At 36.9% G+C, this 25444-nt stretch overlaps 1 long non-coding RNA gene across 3 annotated transcripts in view; it reads right to left on the reverse strand.

The window, feature by feature from the left end:
- Nucleotides 1–1029: 1029 nt before the first annotated feature.
- The window catches only part of LOC149027583 (uncharacterized), a 50992-nt gene continuing 26577 nt past the window's right edge, over nt 1030–25444 (reverse strand). For all 3 annotated transcript variants that reach the window (XR_016174717.1, XR_016174715.1, XR_016174716.1), the window contains 2 exons: nt 8799–9327; nt 1030–2667 (listed from right to left, as the gene is read on the reverse strand). This is a non-coding gene — a long non-coding RNA (uncharacterized LOC149027583). The remainder of the gene's footprint in view (nt 2668–8798; nt 9328–25444) is intronic.

Here is a 25444-nt window from a genome sequence, read left to right on the forward strand (position 1 = left end):
CATGATTCCCTGGTATCAGATTCCAGGGAAACGCGGAACCAAACGCCCCCTTAACAATTCATTTCAACTCATTGGATTTCAAACTACGACTCCATAAAATGATGCAACTGACTCTAGTTCACATTCCTTCTCAAGTCTGAATTTTCTACTTGGAGGTGCTCTACTACCAATGAGTGCCAGGATCTAATTCCCATTTAATCTTCCGATAAGAAAGTCCCCTTATGCCAATAAGTTCTCTAATATTTCACAAGGCGATCATTATGGTCTAGTTACTTGCTCTTGTGTCATTCAGCATTTGGTTGTCACAATCCTTGACCACCCTCTACAAAGTGAAAACCTCCGCTACCTTCCCTCCTTAATGAATGATTGTACACTGGCTCAATAATCGACATGGTTAGTCTTTTTTTCTTGCTCAAAAATCTTTCAAAATTCTAATTGTGAAGTTGATCTATATCTATGCTTTATTGTTAGGTATAATCATGACAACTTCAAAGGATTGGGTTACACCATCTCCAATGGCTGACAGTTGAAGGCAGAAGGAAATATTTGAATCTGGAATTCCTCTCCGAACTTATTTGACATTGATGACTGTTATTCTTTTGGACCATACTATCCCTCCCTTCATATCCATTTTAGAGCTCACTTCTATTTTTGAAATGCAGTAAAAATTAAAGATTGGGGACTCCCACCAAGAACTCGATAGCTGAAAACAACATGCTCATCGAGCAAGAATATAGATGAACTAAATAAAACATGACTGAACAGCGAGAGAAAAAAGGGAAGAAAAGAAAATAAAATCCACTATTAATGGGGTAGGAGATAAAAATAGAGATCAAAATATGAGAAAACCTAGCATTTGTTAGGGATGATATATAATGATCTAGGTTGGTGAATTTTTTTTCTTCTAAAGCCACTATATATATATATATATATATATAGAGGATGGAGATATTACATAACCCACAACCTCTTAGGGCGGCGTTGTTTGCAAAGGTGGAGTGGGAAAAAAAAACATGTAAGTCCTGTGTAGTGGGGTGAAGGAGAAGGAAAGGTTTTGTGGAAAAGTGATAGGGGTGTGTCCCACTTTTTTTACTTTTCCTAACTTTCCCACAAAGTCCCACCAAATATGTGGGGTTTTAAAATGACATGGGGTGGGAAAGTTGGGCTTCCACATCAGCAGACAAGTTTCCTTGATTCAAGGAAACTTGTCTCCCACTTTTCCACCCCAAGCAACCAAACAATCTACCATTTTGAGATTTAAAAGAGAAGTAAGAAATCTACACTTTTTTCAAGAATTTTCCCACCCCACCTTTATTCCAGCAAACAAACGCAGCCTTAGTGAAGAGGTGTTGGTCTTTCCAGCTAAGCAACCCTGCACTGGTTAAGGTTAGTGATTTTTTTAAAAAATCAATCAAGAGTTTGGATCCTCTACCCATCAGGATAAATATTTGTGCTCTCCTTACACTTCTCTACTACACAATAAGGACAAGACCAATCTTTAAGAGTTGATAAAATGTATCAAAGTATGACCCCCAATGAACCCCAGCTAAAACTAATATGTTGTGAAAAGATGTGAGTGAATCATGGACCCTGATGAATAGGGATCCGAAATTAAATATTAGTAACTATAAGAATGTTGCCTGATTGTATGCCCCTATGCCAGCAAGGGGCAATGAAAAGTTAAATAGGGGCAGTCAATATATTTCTTAGTTGCAGAGTACATGCTGCCAGGTACAAATATCGTTGTACCATAAAACCAAACTATCAATAATTTCAAAGATGCTATAATTAAAATGATAAAAACTAAATCATATTATTCAATCTGCCAGGTGCTCCTTTCATATCTCTCCACCACACATTAAGAAGGGGTCCACCTTTAAATTATGAAAAGAAAAATTGGAGGTAAGACTCCCAATGCGCCCCCTCCTAGTGCATGGTAAAGAGGTGTGAGGAAACCAAATACTTCTATTTGTAAGGTAGGATCCAGACTTGGATACCACCAACATGAGACGACTCTTCACATGTTAAAATGAAATTATGTGAGTTACCTCAACTCAACCGTATAGCTCCTTCCCTTTTGGGCCATTGTCCTTCTATTCCTGCCTAACAAAGTACTTAAAAGGTCGAATGGATTCAATGATACAAGAGAAAATAACAACTTAATGCCCTTGGCCCAAATTTCCGGCTATTGTTTTGAAGTCATAATCAAAGATTCGGAGCTCATGTAGAGACACTGCTTTGTTTACAATTTTCTAGCTAAGATCATATCTAATTTTAGCTTTCTCTAATTTGTTAAAGACTTTTCTAATCCCCCCATGGAGGAAAGACTCACCAGTATGGGGTTGAAAATGCCTTTGGGGCCCAACACGTTCACCATGAGCCCGTGTTGAGACCAAGGGGGCAACCCCGCTCACTCATTGGCTCCCTCTGAATTTTCTTAGGGGGGAAATTTCCTTCCTTGGGCAAAGAAATAAACCTGGTAGTTTATACTTATTGAAGAGACAAGGAGGTGTAGAGGACAAGAATACCTGGAGAGCGCTGCTATCCACTTCTTGACTACCTCTGAATTTTCATACGAGAGAACATGAAAGTCAATATCACTGCTAGCATTTTCGAGATCCTCCTGATCAAAGACCTTTCTTCAACTGCTTCTTTCAACTTCATGGCCTAATAATGCAATGACAGATACCAAGAATTACAGACTTGTGCCAGAAGATCTTGTCAATAAACATTTATCTATAATATTATTTTGGATTTTATGTGCAAGGTGACTGTGAAGGTGAGGAGATTCAATCCTGGTCTTCGCAGTACTGGCTAAAACCTTCCAAGCAAACAATATTAGCTCAACAATTAGGCTGCCCCTGTAGGTGGAAAGTTGAGGTAACTGCTTGAGAACAAAATAAGGATAATCTCAGCATACTCAACATAACTATTACCATGATGTCTAAGGAAAAAAATGAGAGTACAACCCTGGATTGAGCTGGATGGTGAAACATGACTTGTCTAAGGACTGGCTAATCGAGTTCAGAAAATTGTAAAAGTCGAGGGCTTCAAAGCCTTCAATATTCCATAAAAAGATTTAGAGATGTGCAAAGTTTGAGCTTTTGAGTTTTACAAGAACTTGCTAGTCACTACTTTACCACGGCGACAATGATCTACAGAATCAATTTTCTAAAAGTTTGAAAACGAAAAAAATAAAAAAGAACCCCAGTACAGTAGAACATAAACTATGAACACCAGGCAGATGGTTGAATGCTTAAACTCACGTGATCGAACCTGGTTAAGCCTGACTAATGTCATCTCTGTTTAAGACCCCAAAGACATAATAGTTAAAACCTGAGGTATCCCATACGTAGTTTTCTTAAATGTTGGAAACCTCAGCTGCAATTTACCCCAGAAAGAAAACTGCAGTTATCATAGCACCGAGTTTAGCGGTTGATAAGCACCCTAGGCAAGAGCAATTGCAAGAAAAGCATGACATTCGAGGGAAATACACCCTATTTCTGGTGCTGTATGAGTTCCAAATGCATTCTCTTATCCTTTTCTCTGTTTTGTTTTTCTGTCTCGTTCCTTCTCTAGTTATTCCACTCCTAGCCCCCTTTTTATCCCCATTTATTGGGCTACAACTGGTCTGGACATCTGGAAAGATGTCTAGGGACTTCAACAATTATTACTCGCCACAACTTCAATTGGATCCCCTCCCTCCTCTTTGACAATGGTGTTTGGATTTTGGATGTTGATGGCCCTAAGTGGGAGGTGGTCTCCTACTTCTTCAACACAACCCCCCCCCCCCAAAAAAAAAAAAAAAAAATAATAATAAATAAATAAAATCCCATTAACAAATTCATCCTCAGCTCACTAACTTGACTCCCTCCTTGCCATTCCCTCTGATGCAAAAATTATTGCAGGCATGAATTCCCATATGCCCAATCATGGCTTTGGCCTGGATAGCTTATGAGCATCTCCTCATTAAGGCGGTCCGTAGCTTCTTCCTCAATCCCTCCCAACTTTCTTCTATTAATCAAACCTTCCTTTGCCTCATTCCCAAAAAGTTAGGGGCCTCCTCTCTTTCCAACTTTAAGCCCATCTCTATTTGCCACCTCCTTTACAAGTTCATTGCTAAAGTGCCAACCAACCACATCCCGATTATCATCCCTTCCCTTGTTAGCAAGAACCAATCTGCTTTCATCACAAGTAGATGTATTGCTAACAACACTCTCCTCTATGTTGAGACCATGCAAGGATTCAACCGCTACTCCCACTCTCTGTCAGCTCTACTCAAAATTAATCTCTAGAAAACTTTTCACTCCATCCATTAGGACTTTATCCTTAAAGTCTTGGCTATTATGGGGTTCTGATAAGAACCCACGAATCGAATGCAAAACTAATATTATTTAATTGATAGAATAACGAAGAACAATGATAAACTGGTTACAATGGTGCCAGTCACCCCCACAATACATTGCTACCCCTCAACCTACGGCTGCCCAAACACTCACCTAAATAATCCTTACCTCTATTAGGTTCCTCTGTACTTCCCTCTGCTGAATCAAAGGTTCTAACTTTTCCTCCCACTTCTTTACCATAGTCAATGGCTCACCTACAGGAGGCTATACTTTCCCTCCAAGGTAGGAATCCACCAAGGGTGCCCTCTATCCCCTATCCTCTTCTCCTTGGCCCTTGAGTTCCTCCCTTGCATCATCAAAACTAAAACTAATATCGGATAACCACCTCATCTCAGCCATCCCTAAGTGTAATGCCACCTTGCTTTTACAAACGACCTAATGGTCTTCTGCAAAGCTTCCCACTCCTCAATTTCCTTTATCCTCTCATCGCTTATCCTCTAAGTCCCTCTCTGATCTCTATGTCAACCTACAGAAATACATCCTCTTCCTAGTTGGTGTCTCAAACTCTACCAAAACTACTCTCTTGCAGATCACAGGCTTCTCCCTTGGTACGTTCCCTATCTCCCACCTTGGTCTCCCCCTCATCCCGGGTCCACTCACTAATTATCATTGTTTGCCCATACTTGGCCAAATCAAGACAAAACTTCAACTCTATAAGGGTAAACTTCTCTCACTGGTAGGATGATCCTAATTAGTTTGGTGCTCCAACCTCTATTGGTGTGGCGTCTTCTCCCTGCCCAAAGCCACTATCCGAGCCATAGAATCCCTCTTCTATGCTTTCCTCTGAAAAGGCCAAGAAGTCTCTAGGTTTCTCCACCTCGAAGCTGGCTTTCCATCGGTTGTCCCAAATCTGAGGGTGGTCTTGGTTTTCATAGAATCCTTGACTACAACTGTGCTAGCCTGCTTAACCTCATTTGGAAGATCTCAACTAAGCATGACTCCATCTGGGTCAGTTGGGTCTACTCTAGCTTTTTGAGAAATGACTCCAATTGGATTGTCTCTCTGTCCCCACTCTAATACTTCCTGGGTTTGGAGGAAAATCCTACTCTTTAGACCCCTTGGTTTGGTTTAAGGGTCACATCCCCCAACATGCCTTCTCCACATGGAGAAACTTCAATGATTGTCTCGTCACCCAGTCCTTCCTCATCAACCGTTACCTTAATGTCAACCCCAATGGCATTTTGTATTCGAATGGCCCCCAAGATTTAGACAAACTTTTCTTCCCTTGCCCCTTCTCCCAATCCATTTGGGCGAAAGCCATTACCTCCATTTGGCCTTGCTCCATATGGCTAGGGTTTTCCACGGACTGGGTTTGGTTCTCCAGATATTTCGGTGACTCTTCCATTTGTGATCTAGTTGGAAAATTGGTGTTTAGTGATTTGGTGTCTAACTTATGTTGGGAACAAAACCTCAGAAGACGGGGGCCTCCAAATCTAGATCCTTAAGAGTGTGACTTGGAGAGTCATCTGACCCGGCTAGACTGCAATCTCTCCCCAATCTTTAGTCTTGGATACCCCAAGGAACAGGAATATTGTTGTCACCTAGGGTCTAGACTCTCAACTTATGCCATCTGGTAGGATTTAATCCCCCCCCCTTCCTCCCTTTCTCCTTGTATATTTGCCCTTTAAGGTTTTGGTTAATGATTAGTTCAATAGTTTTTTTTTAATAGCGCCCACTTAAGTTGGGCCAACATTCTTAATTGCCCACTTAAGTAGGAAATGTTTCAAATAGCCCATAGTTGCCCTTTTTTAGAATATCAAGTTACCCACTGTTAACTTTTCAACCTTTGACCAATATCTTTTCAAATTTAAGTGGTCAGTGGAGCAAAATACTCCTCACACGGGTAAATTACTAAAATGCACTCTCAAAATACTCCTCAGATGGATAAATTACTAAAATTCACTCACTCACTCACTGTCCCTCCAGTTGTCCCTCTCTCTTCAACCCCTCCGATGACGACGATTTGGCGACCGGAAATCCATCATCCATGCAAGTGATGAACACCCGTGCTTCTTCAACTCGACTTTTCTATTGCTAGCCATAAATTTGTAACGATTTAATTGCCACAGGCATCACCGCCAAAATGTCTTTCATATAGTCTAGCTCATCCTCACGAGGAATTCCAGCTTTTCCTCTACAATGGAATAGACAGGGTTCAAATAGAGATTTGGAGCTTTATGTGAGCGACTAGACCTCCTTTAATAACGTTGCGTTTAATGATGGTTTTTAATGGGGACGCTCCGGCCAGACCTAATGTTTCTGGCATGGTAGACCGTACCAAAAGCTCCACAACTGAGAAGCTTTCCAAGCTCATATTTGCCAAAGAGTGCATTATGTGGTAGTGATAATTCGCTGCCGCCTCTCTGGCTCTGTGTCAACATTAAGTTGTTTGATCTCTGGCATTAAGAACCAAAGATCGAACATTCTAGTTTAACTTCAACCGCTCGCAGAAAGCAATATGCAGCTTCCTAGAGAAAGAAAGAGAAGTGGTGAGAGAGAGATTTTGGTGATGTTTTAGCAATAAGAGATAGTTGCAGAGGAGCTTCATCAGTATGAACACAATGAGGACCACCAGAGAGAATTATAACATGAGGGCTGAGTTCAGTGATGGATTTGAAAGAAGAAGTGCCACAGATGTAGAGGCAGAAAATAGAGAGTTTTCGGATTCTACGAGTAATGAGATGAGTGTATTGAGAACCAAAATCCATAATCAAAAGTAGATTCGACGACATCTCTTGAGGTTCCATCTGGTTTGGTTCTCAAGTCTTGTAGATGACATTCAAATAGAATCTTTTAACTTAAGGGGGAGGGGTGGTGGGGATTCCGGCGAAGTGTAGGAAGAAGATGCCTAGGTGTTGGGTACACAGTGAAAGAGGGGCATTATGGTCTTTTAATGGGTAAGGGGTATTCTTGTCTATTAACAATTAAAATTTGAAAACTTAATGGTCAAAGGGAACAGTGGGTAACTTGATATTTTGCAAAAGCCAAGTATGGGCAGTTTGAAAGGTTTCCCACTTAAGTGGGCAGTCAGAAATTTCAGCCCAACTTAAGTGGGCGCCATGAAAAAAAATCTTAGGTCAAGCATCAACCCCCCCCCTCTCCCCCAAAGCCAAAGAAAAAAATTACTAAAAAGCAGATTTGGATGTTCATTCATGATCTAACAGAAAAAAATTTATAGTAACTTTAGATACCACCATCCTTTCACTTTAACGGTCACCAAGAACTTGATTTTTACTAATTGCAACTATGTCAACTGATTTAGGTACAACAAGGGCCACAACTACCTATAGCTCTTCAAAACTCTTATCTACATTCTCTGAGATTGATTTCATACCCCAATCTCACATTTAGCATAAAACATGCACTAAGGTAAACAGTAAAGTTCTTCATCACACCAATCAAAATTATGGGAAAGATAATTCAGATATCTCTGTCGTCCATTGCCTTCCTAGTGCAAGACAAAGCATTATGTGATCATCCATATACAACGTGTTCTAAGAGACTACTGTTCATGATCAATGTCATTGGCAATTTTGGTCACATGGGATTTTGCTTTGAAATCTCAATGGCAGGCTGTAAGGGAAAAAAATTCTAGACAAATCCTTACTTGGGGTGGAGATTGTTGATGGGTCAACAACCAATGGACAACCTAGTGAAACCAATATTTTGTAACAATATTCTACGCCCCCCCCCCCGGCGGAAAAAGAAAAAATCAACCAATATATGTCTGTCCGTGCACACTGCAAATGGCCATTGTATAATGTTCGCATGTTTCAAAATTACCTGAAATTTCCCAGCCGAGGTTTAGGATAAAAACCTAGAACTGTGAATTAGGAAAGTCAATCAAACCTAACCATGATAGGGCTGCAAAACATAATCAAACCAAATTTTACAAGCATATACAACTTTTTTTTGTTAGTAATAATTTTAGATACATGGAATAATGATTACCTTCCACATAAACTAGATGCATAGAAAGTAATAATGATCAACTTCTCAGTCTCTCCCCATTTGGATTGGGCTTGATAGCTTTTACAGGTTAGTAATGAGCTCAATGGATGATTACGACTCACAATCGATCAGTAGCAAATGTTCATATTGTTGTCTAATGCCATTAATATACCAAGAAGTGTGTATAACAAACCCCTAATTGATTCCTCTCTCTCTCTCTCTCTCTTACTCATATTTTGGGTAAATCAGTTGCCCATGATGACTCCAACTCTCCAACTATATGGTTCTCTTAACATATTCCATACTTTTGATCCAAAAGGACAAAGAAAAGGATTTTGCATACGAATGCAAATACACAACAGCAAAGAGTGGATAGGAAGATATAGTGCAAAAACTGTCCAATTATAAGCCTAGGATGAATTGAAATAGCAATTTCCTTACCTTTAGGTAGGTCAGCACAGCCTATAAATGAGAGTGAACAGGTTGCATATTGCCTGACAAAAGCTCTTTTCACCAGACCTCAAATGCTCTTTGGAATGGGACCATCATCTCCTTTGTTCAAGAATTGATCAAACGACCAATTCAATTATAAAACCTGTTGCTGTGGTAATGGCAATGTAAGAATCGACTTGATCCATCCTCCACCAATTCCTTATCAACTGATCCACAAGCTCCCCCCATCCATCCGAAGTCTTATAAAGCTTCCAACCATGCTGATAGTAAAGAATATCTAGCATCTTTTGGCAGCAAGATTTGCCCTCTTCCAACTGCAATACACAGTTGAGCAGTGATCCTGTTAATTTCTCGCCAATACATTGAGGGGGCACTTGAATGAAGGACTGCAAGTTCAATATGATCTGCCCATGATATCAAAAACTCATTCGCCATCTTTTCAATCAGAATACCAGCAATCTGTTGCATATTGTAAGCTTCTCAAACGATCTCACCCATTAGCAATCCTCGATCCTGCCTGTTGTCATCCAAACTTGAAGTATCAGATAAACAAGGTACAAGAAAATTGAGGCATCCGTGGCACAGATGGTAGAAATTCTTGCCATGAGTGGTAGTGTCCTCTCTAAGAAGACAGATACCAAAGTCTACATTTCTCTTCGGGAGGTTAGAAATGAGATTTTGTGGAAGTCTGCAATAAGTAGGCTTGTGCGAGAGAACAAGGCCAGACCTAACAAATTCGGGCTTTCCAGAGATTCAACAAGTGGTATATCCTAAACTAATGCAAGGAGTCATTCTCTGAGGAGCAGATAACAAGTTACATCAAGCAGCTTATTTTTTCTCAGCAGCAAAATCCCAGGCTACCACCACAAATCTAATTAAAATCCTTTAGATTTGCTAGGTTGTGGTGAACTACCATGTTTGGACCAAATATGGTCTAATATCTGATATGATGCATGCGACACGTGAGCTTACAGGCATGAACAAGGCCACTCCTAAATAGAGCCAACATACCTATAATCACAAAACTCGTCAGTACATGATAAGCAGTTGGCATTAAGGGTCTAGAAACTGCTTTGATATTTAATTGTTCTTTCCATAAGCCAAAAATAGATGTCCAGGAAATACAAACAACTATTTCAACCAAAAGGATTTTCAAAGCATTTATGCAAACTATATGATAAATATATACATACATACATAATTTGCAGGGTGATCCTATGTTATTTTTTTTTATCACATCTTCCTCAATCAATTACTGATTTCATCTTCCATTCAGCACAATGAAAGCATCTAGGTTCGTTGCTGTTCGTCTATGTGTCATTCAAATCACCCTAACTCAACACATAAAGGGGACCAAATAGATTTTTCAGAGATTACTCTGAAGGCTGATGACATGCTACATTAAATGGCTCACATTTCCATAAGGGTGAAACCTGACCTTTTAGGACATCACATGCCATCAGCAGGCTTTATGGGCACCTTACATCAAAGAACGTATACCTCCACAAATCTCCATAAACCATTACACTAGTAGTGGGAGCAAAACTATTGTATTATTGCCATAACTTGTTTGATTATCAACATGATACACTTAATAATTAACCTATAAGAGAGAACAAGGAAAGACCTAACAAATTCGAGACTTTCAAACAGTCAATCAGTGGTTTATGGACACTGATGAAATGTTGCACTAGGTAGCTTATTTTTCAGCAAGTGCAAAATCCAAGCTTTTCTTCCAACTTTACACTCCATCTGCCATGCTTGTCATAAAAAAAAAATCTTCCACAAATCTCATCTTTACATTGCTAGGTTGTGGCAAAGTGTCGTATTCTAACCACCTATTGTCTAATTTTTGACATTAATGCATGCGATTAGTGAGCTTATAGGAATGAACAAGGCTAGTTATAAATTGAACCAACAAAACTGTCACAATAGTCATCGTTACATGCTACTTAGTTGCCATGACAGATTGACAGGTCTGGAAGAATCTTTATATGTAATAGTCCTATCCATAATTCAGGGAAATTTTTTTAAAGAAATACAAAAACCTAATTCTACCAAATAATTTTCACAAGTACATATTTATTTTTTATTGGTTAATTCACAAGTACATATGCGAACTATAGGAACAACACACAGCCACACACACACACACATATGTACACATAAACATACTTACACACATAATTTGTAAGGTGAACTAATTTTTCCTTTTTTTTTTTTTATCTTGTCTTCCTCTACAATTTAATGATTTCACATCTCAGCAAGCAACTTTATAGGGGCACCTTACATTATAGAAAGGCATACCTCTACAAATCTCTATACACCATTAAATTGCAAGTTGGAACAAGACTATTGTATTATAATTATCATGGTATGCAATATTGCCGAATTTCAGTGGTTCCGGTTCATGGCATGATAATTATTGTATTATAATTATCATGGCATTAATTAGTATATGATAATTAGTTTAGGTTGTTATCTTTTATTTCTTAGATATAATTGTATTTAAGACTTTTTAATTGTAATATTTGCATTAGATTGGGTTGTTTAGGTTAATTGTTAAAACCCCCCATCCCTCCGATTCCACATGTGTAATTTTTCTTAAAATCACGTGGATGCTGCGCTTAAGGTATGTCCTAAAACTCTCTCTTCTGCTGCAGTTATTTTCTTGTTCTTTTCTTTGTTTGTTGTTAAGTTTTACTGTTGCGTGCTCTATCACAATTTCAAACATCAGGTACACTCTTTCCTCTATTTGCTTGTATCATTTTTTTTATATATCTTGCATACACTGAGGTCATTGCATAATTAAATTGTGGGGGGGGGGGGGTGTCAACTCGAGTAAGACTCGTTGATAGTTGGTAGAGCATTGTCAAAGAGATACAACAACAACAACAACAACAATAAGCCTTTTCCCAACTAAATGGGGTTGGCTACATGGATTCTTGCTCTCCAATCGGCGCAAGGCCAGCAGATACAAGGCCTAAGCTATACATATCCTTTCTCACCACTTCTCCTAAGGTTATCTTAGGTCTACCCCTAGCTCTTCTAGTTCCTTCAATATGGATTATATCACTTCTCCGAACAGGAGCATTTATAGGTCTCCGTTGAACGTGGCCGTGCCACCTCAAACTACTTTCTCTAAGCTTATCACTTATGGGAGCAACTCCCAGACCAACTCTAATATGATCGTTTCTTATCTTATCCATCCTAGTTTTGCCACTCATCCATCTTAGCATCCTCATTTCTTTTTTTTTTGGCTTTGGTAAGAATTCTGTTTTAATTCCTTGCTTAGATACAAAATGAGAGTTTAAGGGCTTTAGAAATTCCATCTGATGGGATGAACACCCTTTTGAGAGAATAGTAATGGGTTTTACATTTTGAGACTGAGGTTGAATTGGAAAATAGGAACTCCAGGTAGTCCGGAAGGTCTGACCATCTAGTGGTCTTGTATTGCCCTTTGCTTATGGTGACAAGTTGAGACTGATTTTAGACTGTTTAAATGTGAATTGAATTGAAGTATAATGTGAAAAAAAAAAAAAAAAATTCTGTTGAAGTTTAAAGTTTAGACCTCCTCCTTAGTAATCGGGACTCGGTGTCACCAGCATCATGCCTCGCGTCAAACAGTTGGGGTGTCTTTGGTCCAGTATTGGCTTATAGCCTAGTTGTTTTAAGTAAGTAAGTTCGAGGGGTGTTCTACACCTAGTCCCTTAAGGCCATCTGACTTGAGAGCGGCTAACCCAACACTCATTACATAGGCCATCTGAAAGCTTAAGAGGCAAGACATTGCACGGACTAGAATTGTGTGCATTAAAGAAATAAGTGAATTAATGTGCTTATAAAGGTGAAATGTCTAAGAAGGTCAATATTGCTTAGATCCTGAGTTCTTGGTATTATTTGGCACCTAGATTAGTCTTATCTAAGGGTGAACAGGTGGGCTGAAGACAAGAGGAGACTTCTCGATTGAATTATTTGCCTAGAGCTACACTCAAGAGAGGGTGTAAAGAGCTTAAGTGTGGGGGTGCCTATATTCCCTTCAATGTTTAATGGAGTGTCTTTGTCTTGGAATCTATCTTTTTACTCTTACTATTGCCAGAATAATTAGAAAAGCACTTAAGAATTTTGTGTGTAGTATTCTCTGCAAACACTCACGAGACACAACTCGTCCACCAGGGTAACCTAGGGGTTTAAAGGCTTGTTGCACATGCTAAGTGCAACCATGATTCCTACGAAAGTGAGTTAGGTTTTTCTTTATTTATTTTCCGTATTGCTTTTATTGTTTCGTTGCTCGAGGACTAGCAAACAATTAAGTGTGGGGGTATTTGGTAAGCATGCATTTATCATTATTTATTTGATTTAATTTCCCATACTTATTTAACTAAAAGAGAGCTAATTGATTATTTTTGGGTATTTTTCAGGAATAAGGTGATTTTGGTTATTAGAGATAATGTGGAGCAAAGTTGGCAAATATATTAGATATTGGAGGATTTTAAATCATGGGATTCAATCTTGCTGCCCAAAAAATCATGAGTGCTAAGATCCAACTTAATTTATGCAAGGAGAGCATGAATCTTAGCCAAATTGGAAACAAGTGGAGGTCCAAAGAACAAAATTGGTAATAAGATCTGAAAATTGGGTAAACAGACTCACCTTGAGTATTTTAGACATACTTCTCTCGTATGAACTCGGATTTCGGTGATTCAAGATGCTATGGAAAGATAACGAAAATATCCACAACTTTCTAGTTTTGAGTTTTTCCAGAATCCGAACGAACAAAGGTCTAATGGAAAGGTAAAGAGGACGGATTCATTGTGTGCGATCAAAAAGGAGCGCCGAGAGAAGAGGGAGCGGCGAACCCGATCTGGCCTCATCCCATGCTCGAAGAAGACCACATCTCTCTCTCTCTCTCTCTCTCTCTCTCTCTCTCTCTCTCTTTCTTCTCTATGTTTCATCTTTATTTGTCTTATGAACTTTGTGATAATGAGTAGCTAGTTCATTTTCTTTGGGATGTACATGAACCATGCTTATTTCATTAATTTGATTGTTTTATATCTTCTAGTTGATTGTGTCTGAGTCTGGCCAAAGATGTTCTATAGCTTAGCAAACTAAGCGTGCCAAGCTTCGGCGAATGACGATAGTCTTGCAAAGATAGGGCATATCTAGGAAAGATCATCCGTCACTTTGAAGTGTAGAGTCATTTCGCTTAGTGAAAAGCATTGGGATTTGAAATCCCAAAGATCTTCACGTATTCATAGTTTAAGTTTTTGCATTAATTAGCATATTTAATTTAAATTTAGTTTTGTTGAATTCAATCTTAGTAACTTAGCCATTTAGTTCCCCATAGTTCGACCCCGTACTTTCTGCTAGCTAGATTAGTATATGATTTTATTTTTGATTGGTTAGCACACGATCAATATGCCATTAACTAGACATCTCATTCAATGACTTTAAAGGCACCTTACATTAGAGAAAGGTAAAGCTCTACAAATCTCCATACACCTTTACGCTACTAGTTGGTTTTATTTCAATCTCGCCACACATGGTCTGATTATTGCCACACATGGCTTATTTCAATTTGTAGGGTGATCTAATTTTTTTTTTAATCACACCTTTGTTTAACGATTAATGATAATGATTTCATTCTTACATTTAGCCTTAGGTCCATTGCTATTCATTGTTATGTGATTGGAATCACCTTGACTCAAACATAAATGTGACCGAATTGGATTTTTTTAGAGATACGATCAGTGGTTAAACCCTATCCTAATGCAAAGTGCTATTCTCTAAAGGACACTGCATAAGTAGCTTAAGTTTCCATAGGGGCAAAATTCGGCCTTCTTTAAAACATCACATATGCGATCAGCTAGACATATCATCTCATTTAGTGACTTTATGGGCACCTTACATTAAAGAAAGGTAAAGCTCTACAAATCTCCATACACCTTTACGTTGCTAGTTGGTTTTATTTCAATCTCGCCACATGGCTCATTTCAATTAGTAGAGTGATCTAATTATTTTTTTTAAACACATACTTGTTTAAAAATTAATGATAATGATTTCATTCTTTCATTTAGCCTTAGGTCCATTGCTATTCATTGTTATGTGATTGGAATCACCTTGACTCAACATAAAGGTGACCGAATTGGATTTTTTTAGAGATACAGTCAGTGGTTAAATCCTATCCTAATGCAAAGTGCTATTCTCTAAGGAACACTACATAAGTAGCTTAAATTTCCATAGGGGCGAAATTCAGCCTTTTTTATAACATCACATATGCCATCAACTAGACATATCATCCCATTCAGTGACTCTATGGGCGCCTTACATTAAAGAAAGGTAAAGCTCTACAAATCTCCATACACCTTTACACTGCTAGTTGGTTTTATTTCAATCTCGCCACACATGGTCTGATTATCAACACGATACATTTAATTGGTTGGCTTATACAAGACACAATTTCGGAATTTTCAAATATTCGAAGAGTGGTATACCCTATACTCATGTAAGGTGTCATTCTCGGACACACTGATGACATGTTGCATCAAACAACTTATTTTTTCTCGAGTGCAAAATCCTAGCTATTTCGACTTTACACTCCATCTACCATCATGTCATCTAATTAAGGCACTTTAGCAACACATCACATTGAGAAAGGCATACCATCAAAAACCTCCTTAAATCCTCTACTTCGCTAGGTTATGGCAAATTCTTGTATTCTAACCACATGTGTTCTAATTTCCAAAATGATGCATGCGATAAGTAATCTTATAGGACTAAACAAGTTATCCAGTTGCCATAAAAAAATTTCACAAAGTACAAAGCGAACAATGTGAGTAAATATATACATGCCTACATGACTCAACACATAAAGATGACCAAGTTGAAATTTTAAAAGATATAGTGAGTGGTAACCGCTATTCTAATGCAAGGTGCCATTCTCTAGAAGGCGGATGACATGCTACATTAAGTGGCTTGCTTTCATCATAGGCGGGAAATCCAAACTTTTTTTTATGAAATCACATGCTAGCAGCTAGATATCTCATCTCATTAAGCCACTTTATTGGCACCTTAGATTAAGATTTAGGTATGCCTCCAATATCTCCATAAACCATTACACTTCTAGTTGGAGCAGAACTACTGCATTCTCACCATAAAAATTTTGAATATCGACATGACATTTAATAGGTTAGCTTATACGAGACAATAAGGCAGGACCTAACAAATTCGGGATTTTCAGGGATTCATTAAGTGGTATACCCTACTCATCTAAGGTGCCATTTTGCGACGGATTGATGACATGTTGCATCAGGTAGCTTATTCATTCTCAGGAGGAGAACTCCAAACTTTTTCCGACTTTCCACTCCATCTGCCGTCATGTCATCTAATTGAGGGACATCATCGACACATCATGTTAGGAAAAATATACCACCACGAATCTCCTTAAATCCTTTACATTGCTAGGTTCTGATGTATACCCCCACATATCTCCTTAAACCCTTTACATTGCTAAGTTGTCGAAAACTAAAATATTCTAAACACATAAGCAATAAGTGAACCTAAAGGTATGAACAACGCCACTCACTCCTAAGTAGAACGAACATACCTAGAATCACAAGTCATGTGTATATGCTAATGCCACTAATGCCATCCAATAGCCATTAGGGGTCTGGAAGCCTCTTTGATATGCAATTGTTCTTTCAATGAGCCGATCAAAAAAACTCCACGAAATACGAACAATAATGAGTTTTCACAAGTATATATGCAAACTATACGCATAAACTATGTACATACACATTTTAGAGAGATCTAATGTTTACTCTTCTTCTTCTTTTTCATTTTATTTATTTATTTATTTTAAACCTCGTCTTCGTCTAATAATTACTAATTTTATTCTTTTGCTCAACCTTAATAAAAGCATCTAGGTTCGTTGTTGTTCACTGTTATGCGACTCTAATCACCTTGACTTAACAAAAAAAAGCGACCAAATTGGATTTTTTAGAGATAGAGCAAGCAGTAAACCCTAAACTAATGCAAGGTGCCATTCAGAGACAGATTAATGACATGTTGCATCAGATAACTTATTTTTTTCTCAAGCACAAAATCCCAGTTTTTTCCGATTTTCCCCTCCATCTACCGTTATGTCATCCCTTCAAGGGTCATTGGCGGCCACATCACTTTGAGAAAGGTATACCACCAAAAATCTCCTTAAATCCTTCACATTGTTAGGTTGCAGCAATCTATCGTATTCTAATCACATATCATATAATTTCTGACATGACCTAGGCAATAAGTAAGCTTAAACTTATGATCAAACGCCACTCCTAAATATAATGAACATACCTAGGATCATAATAGTTGTGTGTACATGCTACCCAGTTGTCATGACGTGTCTGGAAGCTTCTTAGATATGTCATTGTTCTTTCAATGAGCAATTCAAAAAAATTTTTTTAATAAATTCCAAGAAATACAAACAACCATTTCTTTAATAAGAATTTTCACAAGTGTATATGTGAACTACACGAATAAATATGCGTAGACATACACACATACATAGATTTTAGGGAGATCTAATGTTACTTTTTTATCTTGTCTTCTTCTAACAATTACTGGTTTCATTCTTCCATTCAGCCTTAACACATAAAGGTGACCAAATTGGACTCTTTTAGAGATAAAGTGAGTCAAAAACCATATACTAATGTAAGGTGTCATTCTCTAAAAGGCTAAAGACATGCTACATTAAGTGGCTTAGTTTACCACAAGCGGGCAATCTGACCTTCTTTACAAAATCACATACCATAAGCTAGATATCTCATCGAACCACTTTTTTGGTGTCTTTCATTAAGGTATAGGTATACCTCCACAAAGCTACATAAACCATTATGGAGCTAGAACTATTGCATTCTTGCCAATAAAAGGTCTGATTATCGGCATGATACATTTAATATGTTACTTTACACGAGACAATAAGGGCGGACCTAACAAATTCAGGATTTTCAGAGATTCAATGAGTGTTATACCCTATACTCAGTGAAAGGTGCAATTATGCGCCAGATTAATGACATGTTGCATCATGTAGCTTATTTTTTCTCATGCGCAAAATCCCAACTTTTTTCAATTTTCCACTCCATCTGCAATCATGTCATTATCGACACGTTGAGAAAGGTATACCACCACAAATCTCCTTAAATCTTTTATATTGATAAGTGATGCAATCTGCCATATTCTAACCACATATTATATAATTTCTAACATGACGTAAAAGATAAGTGAGCTTAAAGTAATCAGCATCACAACTTCGAATGATAATAAACATACCTAGAATCACAATAGTCATCTATACATGCTACCTAGTTCCCATGACAAGTCCAAAGCCTCTTTGATATGTGAATGTTCTTCCAAATGAGCTAACAAAAAAATTTCCAAAAATATGAAAAACCATTCGTTCCATAGGAATTTTCACAAGTATATATGCAAACTATAAGAATAAATATGTTTTATCTCGTTTTCCTTTAACAATTATTGGTTTCATTCTTCCATTCGCGTTGACACATAAAGGTGACAAAATTGGATTTTTAAAGAAAGAGTGAGGGTTAATGATATACTAATGCAACATGCTATATTAAGGGGTTTTTTTTTTTTTTTTTTTTAAATATTGTGGAACACTACGTTAAGTGGTTTACTTTACCATAGGCGTGCATGCAATCTGACCATTCTTTACAAAACCACATGCCATAAGCTTTATGTCTCATCTCCATTGAGCCCCTTTTTGGGCACCTTACATTAAGGTATAGGTATACTTCCACAAATCTACATAAACCATTACGCGGCTAATTGGAGTAGAACTAATGCATTCTCCCCATAAAAGGTCTGATTATCAACATAACACATTTAATAGGTTGCTTTATACAAAACACGATAAGGCTAGACCTAACAAATTTGGGATTTTCAAATATTCAATGAGTGGTATACCCTATACCACATGCTATAGGCTGTATATCTCATCTCATCTAGCCACTTTTTGGGCATCTTACATTAAAGTATAGGTATACATCCACAAGTCTACATAAACCATTACGCTGCTAGTTGGGGTAGAACTATTGCATTCTCGCCATAAAAGGTTTGATTATCGACATGACACATTAATAGCTTACTTTATATGACACAATAAGGCTGGGCCTAACAAATTTGGGATTTTCAAAGATTCAATGGGTGGGATACCCTATACTCATGAAAGGTGCCATTCTGCGATAAATTAATGACATGCTGCATTAGGTAGAAAAATCCCAGCTTTTTAAAGAACTTTCCACTCCATCTGCCATCATGTCATATTGTCATCTAATCAAGGGTCATTATCAACACATCACGTTGAGAAAGGTATACCACCAAAAATCTCCTTAAATCCTTTATATTGCTAGGTTGTGGCAAACTGTCATAACCACATATTATATAAATTCTAACATGATATAGGCGATAAATAAGTTTAAAGTTATTAACAACACCACTCCTATTGCATTCTTGCCATAAAAGGTCTAATTATTGAATAATACATTTAACAAGTTAGTTTATACGAGATAAGAAGGCCGACCTAACAAATTCAAAATTTTTCGAGATTCAATGAGAGTGGTATACCCTATACACATATAAGGTGCCATTCCATGACAAACTTAAAGCCATGTTTGCATCAAGTCGCTTATTTTTTCTAACGGGTAAAATCCCAGCTTTTCTCAAACTTTCCAATCTATCTACCATCATGTCATCAAATCGAGGGTCATTATCGGAACATCACAATAAGAAAGGTATACCACCACAAATCTTCTTAAATCCTTTACTGCTAGGTTGTGGCAAACTATCATATTCTAACTGCATATTATATAATTTTTTACATGATCTAGGCAATGAGTAAGCTTAAAGTGAGACACATCACCACTTCTATTGCATTCGCACTATAAAAGGTCTTATTATCAAATGATACACTTAATAGGTTAGTTTATATGAGACAATAAGGTCAAACCTAACAAATTCAGAATTTTAAATGATTCAATGAGTGATATACACATGTAAAGTGCCATTCTGCGACGGATTAATGACATGTTGCATCAGGTAGTTTATTCTATCTCAAGAGCAAAATCCTAGCTTTTTCTGATTGTCCACACCATCTGCCATCATGTCATTTAATCGAGCGTCATTATCGACACATTACGTTGAGAAAGGTAAACCACCACAAGTCTTCTTAAATCCATTATATTGCTAGGTTGTGGCAAACTGTCATATTCTAACCACGTATTAGATAATTTCTAACATGAGGTAGGCGATAAGGGAGCTTAAAGTTATGAACATCACCACTCCTAAATAGAATAAACATACCTAGAACAAATATGCGAACAACCATTCCTTCTATATGAATTTTCATAAGTATACATGCGACCTATACGAATAAATAAGTTTTATATTGTTTTCCTCTATCAACTATTGGTTTTATTCTTCCATTAGCGTTAACACATAAAGGTGACAAAATTGGATTTTTTTAGAGAAAGAGTGAGGGTTAACCATATACTAATGCACGGTGTCATTCTCTAAAAGCTGATGACATGCTAAGCAAAGGGGTTTTTCATTTTTTTAAGTGGTTTACTCTACCAAAGGCGTGCAATCTGACCATCCTATACGAAACCATATGACATAAGCTATATATCTCATCTCCTTGAGCCACTTTTTGGCACCTTAAATTAAAAGTATAACTCCACAAATCTACATAAACCATTACGTTGTTAGTTGGAGCAAAACTATTGTATTCTCGCCATAAAAGGTCTGATTATCGACATGACACATTTAATAGGTTACTTTATACAACACAATAAAGTCAGACCTTGCAAATTTGGGAGAATTCAATGAGTGGCATACCTTATACTGATGTAATGTGCCATTTTGTAAGGAATTAATGATATGTTGCATTAGGTAGCGAAAATTCCAGTTTTTTCAGACTTTCCACTCTATCTGCCATCATGTCATCTAATCAAAGGTCATTATCGGAACACCACGTCAACAAAGGTATATCACAACAAATCTCCTTAAATCCTTTACATTGCTAAGTTGTGCAAACTATAGTATTCTAACCACATATTATATAAATTCTGACGTGATATAGGTGATAAGTGAGCTTAACCACTCCTATTGCATTCTCGCCATAAAAGGTCTAATTATCGAAAAATTAAACAGATTAGTTTATACGAGACAAGAAGGCCGACCTAACAAATTCGGGATTTTTTGGGATTCAATGAGTGGTATACCCTATACACATGTGAGGTGCCATTCCACGACGAATTTAAAGTCATGTTGCATCAAGTAGCTTTTTTTTTCCCACGGGCAAAATTCCAACTTCATCTCAAACTTTCCAATCCATCAGCCATCATGTCATCAAATCGAGGGTCATTGTTGAGACATCACAATGAGAAAGGTATACCATCACAAATGTTCTTAAATCCTTTAAACTGCTAAGTTGTGGCAAACTATCATATTCTAACCGCCTATTATATAATTTTCAATATGATGTAGGCGATGAGTAAGCTTAAAGTGATACAAACCACCACTTCTATTGCATTCGCGCTATAAAAGGTCTCAATATTGAATGATACACTTAATAATTTAGTTTATATAAGACAATCAAACCTAACAAATTCAGTTTGAAATGATTCAATGAGTCGTATACCTTATACACATGTAAGGTGTCATTCTGCGACAGATTAATGACATGTTGCATCAGGTAGTTTACTTTTTTCTCAAGAGCAAAATCCCAACTTTTTTCTGACTATCCACCCCATTTGCCATCATGTCATTTAATCGAGCGTCATTTTCGGCACATCACGTTAAGAAAGGTAAACCACCACAAGTCTTCTTAAGTCCTTTACATATTGCTAGGTTGTGACAAACTATCATTTTCTAACCACATATTATATAATTTCTAACGTGATGACGATAAGTGAGCAGCATACCCCTCCTAAATAGAATAAATATACCTAGAATAACTATGCGAACAACCATTCCTTCTATAAGAATTTTCACAAGTATACATGCAAACTATACGAATAAATATGTTTTATATCGTTTTCCTCTAAGAATTATTGGTTTTATTCTTCCATTAGCGTTAACACATAAAGGTGACAAAATTGGATTTTTTAAAAGAAAGAGTATACTAATGTAAGGTGTCATTCTCTAAAAGCTGATGACATGCTAAGCTAAGTGGTTGTTTTTTTATTTTTATTTTGGAACACCACTTTAAGTGGTTTACTCTACTACACGACATAAGCTATATATCTCATCTCATCAAGCCACTTTTTGGGCACCTTACATTTAAGTATTACATAAACCATTACGTTGCTGGTTGGAGCAAAACTATTGCATTCCTGCCATAAAAGGTCTGATTATCGACATGACACATTTAATAGATTACTTTGTACAACACAATAAAGTCGGACCTAACAAATTTGGTATTTTCAAGAATTCAATGAGTGGTATACCTTATACTCATGTAAGGTGTCATTTTGTAATGAATTAATGACATGTTGCATCAGGTAGCAAAATTCCAGTTTTTTTTTCAGACTTTCCACTCCATCTGCCATCATGTCATCCAATCAACGGTCGTTATCGGCACATCATGTCGACAAAGGTATACCACAACAAATCTTCTTTACATTGCTAGGTTGTGGCAAACTGTTGTATTCTAACTGCATATTATATAAATTATGGCATGATACAGACGATAAGTAAGCTTAAAGTCATTCTCGCCATAAAAGGTCTGATTATCGAATTAATACATTTAAGAAGTTAGTTTATACAAGAAAAGAAGGCCAACCTAACAAATTCGGGATTTTTAGAGATTCAATAAGTGGTATACCCTTATACACATGTAAGGTGTCATTCTACAACGAATTTAAAGCCATGTTGCATCAAGTCGCTTATCTTTTCTCACGAGCAAAATCCCAACTTTTCTCAAACTTTCCAATCCATCTGCCATCATGTCATCAAATCGAGGGTCATTGTTGAGACATCACAATAAGAAAGGTATACCACCACAAATCTTCTTAAATCCTTTACACTGCTAAGTTGTGCCACACTATCATATTCTAACTGCATATTATATAATTTTTTACATGATGTAGGCGATGAGTAAGCTTAAAGTTATAAACATCACCACTTCTATTGAATTTGCACTATAAAAGGTCTCATTATCGAATGATACACTTAGTCGGTTAGTTTATATGAGACAATAAGGTCAAACCTAACAAATTCAGAATTTTAAATGAATAAACGAGTGGTGTACCCTATGCACATGTAAGGTGCCATTCTGCGACAAATTAATGACATGTTGCATCAAGTAGTTTATATTTTCTCAAGAGCAAAATCCCAGCTATTTTCTAACTGTCCACACCATCTGCCATCATGTCATTTAATCGAGTGTGATTATCAGCACATCACGTTGGGAAAGGTAGACCACCACAAGTCTTCTTAAATCCTTTATATTGCTAGGTTGTGGCATATTGTCATATTCTAACCACGTATTATATAATTTCTGACGTGATGTAGGCGATAAGTGAGCTTAAAGTTATGAACATCAACACTCCTAAATAGAATAAATATACCTAGAATAACTATGCAAACAACCATTCCTTCTATAAGAATTTTCACAAGTATATATGCGAACTACACAAATAAATATGTTTCATATTGTTTCCTCTAACAATTATTGGTTTTTTTTCAAATTTTAGAACACCACTTTAAGCGGTTTACTCTACCATAGGCGTGCAATCTAACCATTCTATACGAAACCACACAACATAAGCTATATATCTCATCTCATCGAGCCACTTTTTTGCCGCCTTACATTAAAGTATAAGTACAACTCCACAAATCTACATAAACCATTACGTTGCTAGTTGGAGAAGAACTATTACATTCTCACCAAGTCACCATAAAAGGTCTGAATACCGACAAGACACATTTAGTAGGTTACTTTATACAACGGCCGGACCTAACAAATTCGGAATTTTAAGGGATTTAATGAGTGATATACCCTATAATCATGTAAGGTGTCATTCTACAATGAATTAATGACAAATTGCATCAGGTAGCAAAATTCTAGCTTTTTTCAGACTTTCCTCTCCATCTGCATCATGTCATTTAATCGATGGTCATTCAAGGCACATCATCATATTAAGAAAGGTATAGCACCACAAATCTCTTTAAATTTTTACATTGCTAGGTTGTGGCAAATTGTTATATTTTAACTACATATGGTATAATTTTCAAGGATTCAATGAGTGATATACCATATACTCATATAAGGTGCCATTCTGCAATGATTAATAACATGTTGCACCAGGTAGCAAAATTTCAGCTTTTTTCAGATTTTCCACTCCATCTGCATTATGTCATTTAATCCAGGGTCATTATTGGCACATCACACTGAGAAAGGTATACCACCACAAATTTCCTTAAATCTTTTACATTGCTAGGTTGAAGCAAATTGTCATATTCTAACTACATATTATATAATTTCTGACATGATGTATTAATAACTTTAAGCTCATTATTGCCTACGTCACCACTCCTATTGCATTCTCACCATAAAAATGTCTAATTATCAAATGACACATTTAATAGGTTAGTTTATACGAGACAATAAGGTTGGATCTAACAAATTCGAGATTTTTAAAGATTCAATGAGTGGTATACCCTATATGCAAATAAGGTGCCATTCTGCGATGAATTAATGACATGTTGCATCAAGTTGCTTATTTTTTCTCAGGAGGCAATATCCAACTTTTTTTTCAGACTTCCCACACCATTTGCCATCATGTCATCTAATCAAGGGTCATTATCGAGACATCACGTTGAGAAATGTATACTACCACAGATCTTCTTAAATCCTTTGCATTACTAGGTTGTGGCATACTGTCATATTCTAAGTTTCTAGCCACATATTACAGAATTTTTAACACAATGTACGCAATAAGTGAGCTTAAAGTAATGAACATCACCACTCCTATTGCATTCTTGTTATAATAGGTTTCATTACCGAATGATACACCTAATAGGTTAGTTTATACGATACAATAAGGTCAAACCTAACAAATTTGGGATTTCAAAAGGTTCAATGAGTGGTATACCCTATACACATATAAGGTGACATTCTCGGCGGATTAATGACATGTTGCATCAAGTAGTTATTTTTTCTCAAAAGCAAAATCCCAACTTTTTTTCTGACTTTCCATCCATCTACCATCATGTCATCTAATTGAACATTATTATCAACACATCATATTGAGAAAAGTATACCACCACAAATCTCCTTAAATCCTTTATATTGCTAGGATGTAGCAAACTGTCATATTCTACCCATGTATTATATAATTTCTGACATGATGTATGCAATAAATGAGCTTAAAGTTATGACTATCACCACCCCTAAATATAATAAACAATACCTAAAATCACAATAGTGTGTGTACATGCTAACCAGTTGCCATGACAAGTTTGCAAGCCTCTTTGATACGTAATTGTTCCTTAAATGAGCCAACAAAGAAAATCCACAACATACGACAACTATTTATTTTATAAGTATTTTTACAAGTACACATGCC

The sequence above is a fragment of the Hakea prostrata genome, chromosome 1 (genome assembly GCF_041222555.1).
Source record: "Hakea prostrata isolate BN-2017 chromosome 1, UWA_Hpros_2, whole genome shotgun sequence".
Lineage (NCBI taxonomy): Eukaryota > Viridiplantae > Streptophyta > Magnoliopsida > Proteales > Proteaceae > Hakea > Hakea prostrata.